Source organism: Carica papaya, chromosome 7 (genome assembly GCF_054855325.1).
Source record: "Carica papaya isolate Zhongbai chromosome 7, ASM5485532v1, whole genome shotgun sequence".
Classification (NCBI taxonomy): Eukaryota; Viridiplantae; Streptophyta; class Magnoliopsida; order Brassicales; family Caricaceae; genus Carica; species Carica papaya.
In genome coordinates, this window is record NC_142315.1 from 11235693 (window position 1) to 11249013 (window position 13321).

Below are 13321 nucleotides of genomic sequence, written 5' to 3' on the forward strand. Positions count from 1 at the left end.
AGTAGGCTGGTGAAAAGAGAAACAGTTATGGTTTGGTTTATTGTTAATGGATATGGATTTATAATAGGTTCTATGTTGCTGATTGTTCATGAAATTATAATTTGTATGATATTATTATTTTTTATAGGTTGTTTTCATAAATTCCACTATCGTAAGTGAACGAGAAATAATTTTATGATTGATAAATAAATTAAATAAATTTAATGCTCCATTAGTGATTTTCGATTTTATACCAATCTTTATTTCTGTACCGGTGATATATTGTGACATCCGTACTTGGCTAGTGTAGCTTATCCTTTATTTAACTATTTCAGATCAAGAGGACCAGGTTCTAGAGTCCGATCCGCAAGAAGATTGCGAGTATCTTATTGATTTATTTTATGGTTTGAATGCATGAATTGCTACCTTACATGACTGTTGTTTGATTTGAGATTTGAGACATGATTGCATTACTTGATGCATGTTTATTTACTTATGTGATTATGTTTGTTTTGAAAATGGAGACTAAAGGAAAACGAAAAAATTGTGTGATTAAATAAACAGATGGAACGACAACCTTATTAGATATCCTAGGAGATTGTGAACGGATCGGGTACATAGGAAACCGTACCGTGAACGTTGTTTCATACCGGACGAGGTATAGAGACTGAATAATTTGGTGCTCATACAGAACGAGGTATGGGGACGACCCGCTTCATCTTCATACTGGACAGAGTATTGAGATTTAATGATTTGATGCTTATACTGGACAGGGTATGGGGACGGCCCTGTAATTGAGATTGTTAAAGGAAAAGGTTCACGTGTAGCAGGAACATCCCTATGAACCCCTATGAATATTAGTAGGCTGGTGAAAAGAGAAACAGTTATGGTTTGGTTTATTGTTAATGGATATGGATTTATAATATGTTTTATGTTGCTGATTGTTCATGAAATTATGATTTGTATGGTATTATTATTTTTTATAGATTGTTTTCATAAATTCTACTATCCTAAGTGAACGAGAAATAATTTTATGATTGATAAATGAATTAATTAAATTTAATGCTCCATTAGTAATTTTCGATTTTATACCAACATTTATTTCTGTACCGGTGATATAGTATGACATCCTTACTGGGCTAGTGTTGCTCATCCTTTATTTAATCATTTCAGATCAAGAGGACCAAGTTCCATAACCCGATCTGCAAGAAGATTGCGAGTAGATGCTAGATATTTTTTATTTTCTATTTATTTCTTTATTTCTCATGTTTCTTTCAAAGAATTAATTCCATAATATTGTTTAGTACTTTTAAGTTGTTGTGTAAGGAATGTAAACCTTAATATTTTATTTCGCTTTTGCACTTAAATTATTATATATTTCTTTTTAGATTTTTGGGATCGTTACAAGCAAGTATCAACAAGCAACCTTGACTTGAAGGAGGAACAAGAGAAGGGAAAGATAAAAAGGAATTTATAGCAAGCAATTGCTAAGGCCTCACTTTTGGAATTTAGAGTGATTTTATGAGGAAGTTGCAAAGAGCTAGAGCCGAGGTGTTATGAAGGCCGAGTGGAAGAGAAAAAAAACTAGTTTTTTTAATGAGGCAAAGAAAAAGAAGAAAGGGAGTTTGAGTTGTGTGTTTGACCAAGGATGATTTCTAGACATGTTAGATTTTTTTAATTATAAAAGATTTTTTTAATTATAAATTTATATATGTGTTTTAATTTTAATAATTATATTTATATATAATATAATATATAATATATAAATTAAGTTAATAAGTCGTTTTTTATGATCATATTTGAGAAACGTTATCGAATCAATTAAAAAACTAATTTTTTAGTTTCCTAAATGATTGAATCGATTAACAAGTTCAACATAATTAGTCTTCCTAATCAGTTCAGTTTGAATTAATTCAATCAATTTAGATAGTTTTTGCTCTCCCCTTATGTGTGATTATGGTTAAGAGATGCAAAGAATTTTTGAAAAGTATTTTTACTAAAACTATTACTATTACCGTTTTCACCACTAAAAAATAAATAGGAATATTTTAAATAAAGAGAAAATTTATTTTTGATTAAAAAATTAAATAAAAAAACAGATACCAATAATGTAAAGATAAATAATAAGTTTATTTTTTTAAGAAAATATGAGTATCACTTGTTTTATTCCCAATTTAAGAAAGCATGAAAAAACACTATAACAATATATTCTAATTAAATTGATGTAATTTTAAAATATTTACAGCAAAAAAAATCATAGACAATTTTATCCACATTCTACTATAAGTCTTGTCGGTCAACATATGCATGCACCAACTGATTTATGATTTGAGTGTCGTGAAACATATTTTGTATATTTAAATAAAACAATAGATTGTGGGATAATAATGACTATAAATTGGTAGTATAATGTTATGGATTATATAGATTCTGATTGGATTGGAAATACTTTTGATCGTCGATCTACTATCGATTATTGAATATTTGTTGGCGGTAACCTAGTCTCATGGAAAAGCAAAAAATAATATGTGATAGCTTGTTGTAGTGTTGAAATTGAGTATTATGCTATGACAACACCAGTATGTGAGCTTGTATGGCCTAAAAGTTTTTTTGTTGACTTGGTTTCATTATTACTCTGATGATACTTTTTTGTGATAATTAGGCTGCTATGCATATCGCAAGTAACTTTGCGTTTCATGAAATGACGAAATATATTGAAGTAAATTATCATTATATTCATCACCAAGTTTATTGTAATGTTATTAATACTTATTATGTGTGAACATTTGACCAACTTGCAGGTGTGTTCACCAAAGTTCCACCATCTACTCATTTTAACGGGCTCTTGAGCAAACTTGGATTCATCAATCTTTTAAATCTGCTTGAGGGAGAATATTGAAAAATATTTTATGAATATTTCAATATTCTATGAATATATGTCATTATTAGCTGTTATTTATTTTCTAGTTTAATAGTGATAGACATGACTAATTTGTAAGTTAAAGATTTCTATTATAAATGCGTAGATATATACAAAATCAACATGATTATTTCATTTTTTAACTTAAACCTTTTTCTATATATACATATGCATCATATTAACATAATAAAAAATATGGTGATTCTTCATCAAAAGTTTTCTTTATCTTTCCCTTTATATGCTAAAGAAGCAAAATAATAAAAAAAAAAACTACAAATTTTAGAAAGGACAAAATTAAAGCCAATTTAACTATACTAATTGTTTGGGTAATGACTTTATATTCTCCCTTATTCGACATTTGCAATGATAGGTTGCTTCTTTATCATTGTATAGGTTGATCTCTTATAATTATTTGAGTTAAAATTATATAGATATTAATGTTTTCTTACATATGATGTGTATTTTTATTAAATGGTTGTGCAACAATGAAAATGAGAATTAGTTCATGGAGATTCATTGCTAAAGTTAAATGTTCTAATATGACTCAAGTTAAATTCATGGGCATTTAGTTGGGTCTCCAAATTAATTACACTAAAACTACTTTCAATACCCTTTTTGAATCAAGCTTCATGGTGACTGTGAATCTATGCATTGGTGGTTGTATTATTTTTCGTCCCCATACCACCTTGATTTAGGATATCAAGAATTAATTTATATGTTTTTAATGCACTCTTAATTTTATATAATTATGTAAAAAGAAGTTATGTTGCTAACTTCTCGACCAATTGGATTGGAGGCCTATCTACTATCTATTTTCCTTTAGACTTATCGTTATGGAATTTAAAACCTCCTCATTTCTTTAAGCTTTACTTTTATCACTTGTATATCATGTTTACTTGTTATTTCACTTCGGTTAAAAAAAGTACAATGCTTAAACTACTATAACTCATATTGAATCTTGTTTTAAAGAACCCATGTTTTTCCCCTCATATTTGTTCCAATCTCATGATATGACAATGTTTTAGCCATTTATCCCACTCTTTATTCATTTTCTTTTCATAAAACATACTAAAACTTATTTATGTTTTTATTTTAAAAAAATATTTATATTTATTTACAAACAAGAAGTGCTAAAATAGTTAATTTTCCATAAAAATTTTAAATTATATTAAATCATTGACGGTTGTATTAATCTTCGCACAAAATTATTTATTTGGTAAATTTAAAGATCAGTTTCTTTTTTTCTCTTTATCAACACCAGCTTAAGAGAGTTCCAGTAAAGGGATGGTATACTTTTATAGACATTTTTAGTTTACTATAATAGAACTATAAAACAATAACTATTCAATAGCAATGAAATAATTGTTTAGTAAAACTAGAATTATATTAAAATGTTTAGTTGATATTTTTGATTGATAAGTTAAAAAAGTTATGAGTATATTTTAAATTATTAAAATATTATTGTTTACATCTTAAACATCTTAGCTATATTTTATGTTTTAAATGTTGTTTAACTTAACTTGTATTAATATTTACAATTATAATTTTTTTTCAAATTTATTTAAATACTACACATATTAGATTCTATTTAAGCATTTCATAAAGGTTATAACTAAAAAACTATTTTTTTTCAAATCTTATATTTTTTTCAGTACAAATGGAACAATTACATGAAGATAATTGGATGCTATTAGATGATACTAAATCATATTATATATGTTAAAATATAAGTAAGTTCTAATTTTTTTGCGACTACTCGAGTATAACAGTGACAATTATGTAAAGTCTGGAACTTAAAAGGAAATAAAGTCATGAATTAAATGCGAAAGCGAAACAATAGAGTTTAGAGTTTACATTCCTTATAAAATAATTTAAAATGCTCAATAGGACTACGAGAACAACCCTTCTAAAAGAATAACAAAATCAAGAAAATAAATAAAAAGTAATATGCTGAACATTCTAGAACGACCTTCACTAGCTTTTGAAGAGAATTCGGGAGGTGAACTATTCACAACTCACTTGTTGATTGGAATCTGCGTCTTGGTCATCTTGATCTGAAATAGTTAATGAAATGGTGAGCTATATTAGCCCAATAAGAATATCACACTACTCACCGATATAGAAACTGAAGGTTGATAAAAATCATTAAAAAACAACCAATTGAACTCTTAATTTAAGTAAATTCATTTATCATAAGAAAAATCATTTATTATATATATTTACTATTGCGAGATTTTCAAAATAGACCTATAGAGATACAGTAACTCAAATAACATTCCACTCTCATTTTCAAGTGAGCAATAACAACCACTTTCCTATTTTATTTATCTACTAGTATCATTGGGGGCCAATAAGGATATCTCACTACACGTAAACCAATATTCAACATGGTCAACTAACCGGCTGTCCTCATATCCCATCCGGTATAAGCACAAAAAATATTATCCCTCAATATCCCGTCTAGTATGAGAGTGAATCGGGTCGTCCTCATATCCCGTCCAGTATGAGTACAAAAAATATCATCCCTCGATACCCCGTCCGGTATGAGAGTGGATCAGGTCGTCCCCATACCCCGTCCGATATGATGTTACATTCACGGTAGGGTTTTCTATGTACCCAGTTTGTCTACCATCTTCCAAGATATCCAATAAGGCAATCATTCATTAATTCGCATGACCAAATAATATTTTATTTGCATATTAGTTTTTAATTTCACAATCAACAGCAAATCATGCAAGATAAGCAATATATATATGAAGGAAGTACAATTGAATCATTTAACTATTCTAGTATATCATCGTGTATTTAAAGCTGTAAATTCAATAATCAGTTACACATGACAACAAATAAATGACTAACCAGTTTCGGCTCCATTAGTAACCTGTAATTATTCTCATAGTTTTTTAATTTACACAAAATAATATATTATCGATTATTAAACTTCAATTTTATAACAGAGAATAAAGTGAGGGATTCTTATCCGAATCAGTGTTTGAAATACTAAACTTTCTACTACGTCTATTGGTGGTCCCCAGGTTTCCTGAATTTTCCTGCAAAAATTAAAACACGTTTTACGTACATGAAAATATCCCAAAAAACCTAAAATCGGTTTAAAAACTTTTTCTAGTCAATTTCAGAATTCCAGCACGGCAGCATCACGGTGCTCCGGCGATGGTACCGCCGCCCGCAGCGACAGTTTCCTCGGCCTGGCCATTTTTGGCCAGTTTTGATAGGTTTCGATTGATTTTATACCCATTCATATGAGAAAACATATTAGGGGGTATCGGTTGGCCGAAAAAAGTTAAAATACCGAAACTTACCAGTGGTGGAATTTTTTGGTGTGGTGGCTCCGCCGGGTCACCTTCGTAACTGGACGTTTTTCTTCGATCAACATGTAGAAAATAGAACGGTGAACACAACGGTGAAAAAATCGCACGAAACAAAAAACATGAAGGGGCTCATCCGAGGCGATTGTGAGTTTTACCTGCGATTTTCAGCTCATCCGCCATTTCTTTTGCTCTGATTTGGCCATGCGGGTGCTAGGAATTAAATTCTGAGCAAATAAGAGAATTTTTACTTTTTTTGGTGGTCAGAGGTGGCTCCGGTGCGGCGGTGGGTGGCGGTCGGCTCCCTTTTCTAATGACTGGTTCTTCTTCTCTGACAAGAGGTTGGCGGCTAGGGTTTGAGTTCAATGTGATGAGAGATATTTATACTAGTCTTTCTTAAATCTAAACCGTTCATCGCGTTTAATCTCGACCGTCCGATCGCGTTTAAAGAGAAAATAAATATAGATCGTTCATCACGATTTAATCTTGACCGTACGATCACATTTAAAGAGAAAATAAATTTGTGCCATTCGTCGCGCTTAATCGCAACCGTCCGATCGCGCCTGAGGAGGAAACAGATCCGAACCATTCACGTGCGGGGGAATGCATCTGGGCCGTCGATCACAGGTACGTAGATTGCCAGCGTGACCTCCCACGTGGCACCGAGTCAATGTGCCTTGTCACGCGGTGTGCTCCGATTTGTCGGGGCTACTGATTGGGCGGTCCTACAAAATGTAATTTTCTTTAATTGTGTTTTGACCTCCAATTTGTGATTTTTCTTTCAAAAATACCATTCGAACCCAAATTTTCATCTATTTTTTCCAAAATTATTTTCAACTTCATTCTCAACCTATTTTTGTCTAATTTCACATTAAATAAAAATTTTATTAATTTCAAAATTATGTTTTTATATATTTTTAAAAATTTAAAATTAATCCCGAGCTAAATTCTAGGCCCCGGTATTACAACTCTTCCCCCTTAAAAGCAATTTGGTCCATTAAATTTATTTCTCTTTCACTCAATTAAACAGCTGGAGATATTGGACTCTAAAGTTTGATTCTAACTCTCATGTGGCATCTCTCTATGTGTGATTCTGCCATAGGACCTTAACGAAGGAAATTTATCGGTTACGGAGTACTCTACTCTTTCAGTCCACAATACCCACCGGTACCTCCTCATAGGACAGATCCTCCTGAAGTGAAAATGGATCGTGGACCAAGATGTGAGAGAGGTTTGAGTTTTACTTCCATAGCATGAACACATGAAATAAATTATGGACCCTGTATAGTTTTGGAGGTAGTGCCAGTCTGTAGGTAGCGATATCACTTCTGTATAAGATTTCAAATGGCTCAATAAAACGAGGATTTAGTTTCCCCCTCTTGTCAAACCTATGATTTTTTTGAAAGGAGTGACATTAATGAACACTCGATCCATTTCTCAAATTCCAAATCCCTCATCTGGGTGTCCATATAACTCTTTTACCTACTCTGAGCCGTCTGGATGTTCTTCCTGATTTTAACTATTTTGGCTGTAGTCTCCTCCACAATATCTAAGTCGAACAATTTTCTATCACCCACCTCTTTTCAACAAATTGGTGAACTGTATGGGCGACCATATAATGCCTTGTACGAAGCCATGTCGATACTTACTTGGTAGCTATTATTGTAGGTGAACTCTATTAAGGATAAATGATCATCTCAATGGCCTCTGAAGTCAAGAACACAAGTTCGGAGCATATCCTCCAGTGTGTGGATCATTGTTTCTGATTGTCCATTGGTCTGAGAGTAGAATGCGGTACTAAGAGAGTTTTGTTCCCATAACTTGCTGAAAAGTAGACCAGAATCGAGAAGTGAACCTGAGGACCCTGTCGGATACTATTGTCACTAACACTCTATGTAACCTGACTATCTCCTGGATACATATTCTTACTAGCTTGTCGAATGAGTCGGTCATCTTGATGGTTAAAAAGTGGGAAGACTTGGTGAGCCGGTCAATAATTTCTCAAATGACATCATATCCCGAGCGTGCCATAGGTAATTCTGTCACGAAATCCATTGTGATGTGTTCCCACTTCCACTATGGAATTAGTAATGGCTGAAGTAGCTCGTCTGAGCGTTGATGTTCTGCCTTAACTTTCTGACACACCAAATACTTGGAAACATAGTCGACCACCTCTCTTTTCATTCAATTCCACCAAAATCAGGGTTGCATACTTTGATATATCTTGTTGCTTTCAGAATGCATGACAAACTTTGAGTTATGAGCCTCTGTTATGATGTCTCTTTTCAGCTCACTATTACATGAAATACATACCTTGTCTTGAAATCTGAGCAACCCAATGACAGAGACTGGAAATTTTGAATTTACTCCCTATTCTGCATCTTTCCTGAGGGCTGCTAGGGTTGAATCGGCGGATTGGGCTTCCTTTATTCTCTGGATTAACTCAAGTCGAATGTCAGGTGGGTCAAACATGTAACTCTCTTCAGGTTTTGAAGTCGAACCTGTTGTACGGCCTCTATTACCCTACATTCTGAAACTATTAGGTGAGCTAATATACCTGTATTTTTTCTGCTGAATACATTGATTACCACATTGCTCTTAACTAGGTAATACAAGATGTTGCAATCGTATTTCCTGAGAAGTTCTGTCCATCGTCTCTGATGCATGTTGAGATCCTTTTGAGTGAATATGTGTTTCAAGCTCTCATGATCAATATAGATATGAAAAGTCTCTTTATACAAGTAATGGCGTCAAATCTTTAAGGTGTGGATAATCGCGAAAAGTTCTACGTCATGGGTGGAGTAGTTTTTCTCATGACTCTTTAACTGCCTTAACCCACTGGCTATGACATTCTCATGCTGTATCAGAACACAAACCAACCAGGTAGGAGGCATCACTATAAACTATATATCTACCTATCCCACTCGGCAATGCCAACATAGGTGCAGTAGTCAACCGTTTCTTTAGTTCTGAAAAACTCTTTTCGAAGTACTCGTTCCACTCAAACTTGAAGTTCTTCTTTGTGAGTCGAGTTAAAGGAGAAGTTATGCTAGAAAATCCCTTCACAAACCTATGGTAATTACCTGTCATTCCCATAAAGTTACGAATCTCCTTGACCGATGTCAATTTCTCCCACCCGAGCGCTACCTCAACCTTTTCAGGGTTAATTGACACTCCATTCCTTGATATGATGTGCCTTAGGAAGGTAGTCTACTCGAGCCAGAATCCACACTTACTCAACTTTGCATACAACTTCTTTCTCTAAGAACCTGCAAAACTTGAGTCATATGGTGATCGTGTTTCTCTCTGATTTTTGAATAGATCAGGATATCATCAATAAATACAATGACGAACTGATCTAGAAATTGTCTGAAAATATTGTTCATCAAATCCATGAAGATGGCCGATGCGTTGGTTAGTCCAAATGGCATGACCAGGAATTCATAGTGTCCGTAACTGGTTCGAAAAGCTATTTTGGGAATGTTTTCTGCCCCTTGATTTTTACTTGATGGTAACCTTAACGCATGTCTATTTTGGAGAAGATCTGAACACCCTACAACTGATCAAAAAGGTTATCGATCCTGGAGAAGGGGTACTTGTTCTTGATCATGACCTTGTTCAGTCTCATGTAGTCAATACATAATATTAACATCTCATCCTCATTCCTTATAAATATGACTTCAGTACCCCAAGGGGACACACTATGTTGGATAAATCTACTATTTTGCAATTCATTGATCTGTTTTCTCAACTCCTCCATCTCAACACGACTCATGCAGTAAGGGGCAACCAAAATAGGCTGTGTGCCTAGCTAAAGATTTATGATGAATTCAATTTCTCTATCCATTAGCAGTCTGGGTAGTTTATCTGGGAACACATCCGGGAAGTCTCGGACTACCAGAATCTCTTGAATATAAATTTCTTTCTTAGGTTTACCTAGTTAGAGAAAACAATTGAGTTAAATCGCTATGAAATAAAGAAATTGCTATGAGGGAATAATATTCAAAACTTTTATTAGCTTGTAAATGACTCATCGTTAGGAGGCTTAAATACAATTTTTCTCGTGAAAGCAATACACAGTGGCGTGATACATCGCTAACTAGTTCATTCTTAAAAATATATCACGGTCTCCCGTGTCAATCTCTATCAGGTCCATCATGGGTGAAACTGAGTCTCTGGAAGAGGGGTTAGATGTTGCTGGGGAGGGGCCGGGTGGCCTTGTAACAGTGTCAGATGATACAGTGGGGGTTCCGAATTATATTGTGACGTCGTCGGATGACACGAAGGAGGAGCATGGTTGCATTGAGGTGGCGTTAGATCCTCTCGTTATAGGGGTGGCTCATATTGTTGAAGTGGTAGAGGGTCAGACAGTTCCCTCCTCACTTTCTTGGCCTACTGGACAGAGATGAGTCTTTCTAAAATCTCAAAAAGCCGATCGACATCCTCTCGAAGTGACCCATTTTGGGTCGCCCTGTTCAATAAGGGACCTCATCTCCTTGTGTCTTTGTACTTATTTTTCAGAAGGAATGGTTGGACAATAGTTCGTATTTAGTTTTTTAAGTTATTGTGTAAGGAATGGTTCCGATGAACGCTGCTCTGATACCAACTGTCAAGCTCAGAACTTCAAAAAAAATAAAGTCATGAATTAAATACGGAAGTGAAATAATAGAGTTTAAGGTTTACATTCCTTACACAATAATTTAGAATACCCAATAGGGTTATGAAAACGACCATTCTTAAATAACAACAAAATCAAAGAAATAAATAAAAGGCAATATGCTGAGTATTCTAGGACGACCTTCACTATCTTTTGAAGGGAGTCCGAGTGATGAACTATTCACAACCCTCTTGTTGATCGAGATCTGAGTCTTATATTGTGACGTCGTCGGATGACACGAAGGAGGAGCATGGTTGCATCGAGGTGGCGTTAGATCCTCTCGTTATAGGGGTGGCTCATACTGTTGAAGTGGTAGAGGGTCAGACAGTTTCCTCCTCACTTTCTTGGCCTACTGGACAGAGATGAGTCTTTCTAAAATCTCGAAGAGCCAATCGACATCCTCTCGAAGTGACCCATTTTGGGTCGCCCTGTTCAATAAGGGACCTCATCTCTTTGTGTCTTTGTACTTATTTTTCAAAAGGAATGGTTGGACAATAGTTCGTATTTAGTTTTTTAAGTCATTGTGTAAGGAATAGTTCCGATGAACGCTGCTCTGATACCAACTGTAAAGCTCAGAACTTCAAAAAAATAAAGTCACGAATTAAATGCGGAAGTGAAACAATAGAGTTTAAGGTTTACATTTCTTACACAATAATTTAGAATACCCAATAAGGTTATGAAAACGACTATTCTTAAAGAACAACAAAATTAAAGAAAGAAATAAAATGCAATATGCTGAGTATTTTAGGATGACCTTCACTATCTTTTGAAGGGAGTCCGAGTGATGAACTATTCACAATCCTCTTGTTGATCGGGATCCGAGTCTTATATTGTGACGTCGTCGGATGACACGAAGGAGGAGCATGGTTGCATCGAGGTGGCGTTAGATCCTCTCGTTATAGGGGTGGCTCATATTGTTGAAGTGGTAGAGGGTCAGACAGTATCCTCCTCACTTTCTTGGCCTACTGGACATAGATGAGTCTTTCTAAAATCTCGAAGAGCCGATCGACATCTTCTCGAAGTGACCCATTTTGGGTTGCCCTGTTCAATAAGGGACCTCATCTCTTTGTGTCTTTGTACTTATTTTTCAGAAGGAATGGTTGGACAATAGTTCGTATTTAGTTTTTTAAGTCATTGTGTAAGGAATGGTTCCGATGAACGCTACTCTGATACCAACTATCAAGCTCAGAACTTCAAAAAAAATAAAGTCATGAATTAAATGCAGAAACGAAACAATAGAGTTTAAGGTTTACATTCCTTACACAATAATTTAAAATACCCAATAAGGTTATGAAAACGACCATTCTTAAAGAACAACAAAATCAAAGAAATAAATAAAAGGCAATATGCTGAGTATTCTAGGACGACCTTCACTATCTTTTGAAAGGAGTCCGAGTGATGAACTATTCACAACTCTCTTGTTGATCGGGATCTGAGTCTTAGTTCTCTTGATCTGAAATAATTAATAAAAGAGTGAGACATTAACCTAGTAAGAATATCACACTATTCACCGATACAAAAATTGAAGGTTGGTAAAAATTATAAAAACTAACCAATTGAGCTCTTGATTTAAGTAAATTCATTTATTATAAGGAAAACTATTTATTGCATACATTTACTGTTGCGAGATTTCCAAAATCAACTTATAGAGATACAATAACTCAAATAACATTTCAATCTCATTTTTAAGTGAGCAATAGTAACCACTTTCCCTTTTTATTTGCCTACTAGTATCCTTAGGGGCCCATAAGGATGTTCCACTGCACATGAATCAATATTCAACATTGTCAACTAATCGGTCGTCCCCATACCCTGTCCGGTATGAGTGCCAAAAATACTATCCCTCAATATCTCGTCCAGTATGAGGGTGAATCGAGCTGTCCCCATACCCTGTCCGGTATGAGCACCAAAAATATCATCCCTCAATACCCCGTCTGGTATGAGGGTGGATCAGGCCGGTCTCATACCCCGTCTAGTATGAACGCAAAAAATACCATTCCTCGATACCCCATTCGGTATGAGGCCACGTTCACAGTAGAGTTCCCTATGTACCTGGTTCGTCCACCATCTCCCAAGATATCTAGTAAGACTACAATTCATTAATTCATATGACCAAATAATTTTTCGTTTCTATATTAATTTTTTATTTCATAATCAACCGTAAATCACATAAGACAAGTAATATATATTAAGAAAATACAATTGAATCATCTAATCATTTCATTATCTCATTATGTATTTAAAGTTGTAAATTCAACAATTAGTTACACAGGACAATAAATAAATAACTAACCGGTTTCGGCTCCATTAGTAACATGTAGTTATTCTCTAAGTTTTATAATTTACATAAAATAACATATTATCGATTATTAAGCTTCAATTCTATAAGAGAGAATAAGGTGTGGATTCTTATCCGAATCGGTGGCCAAAATACTGAAC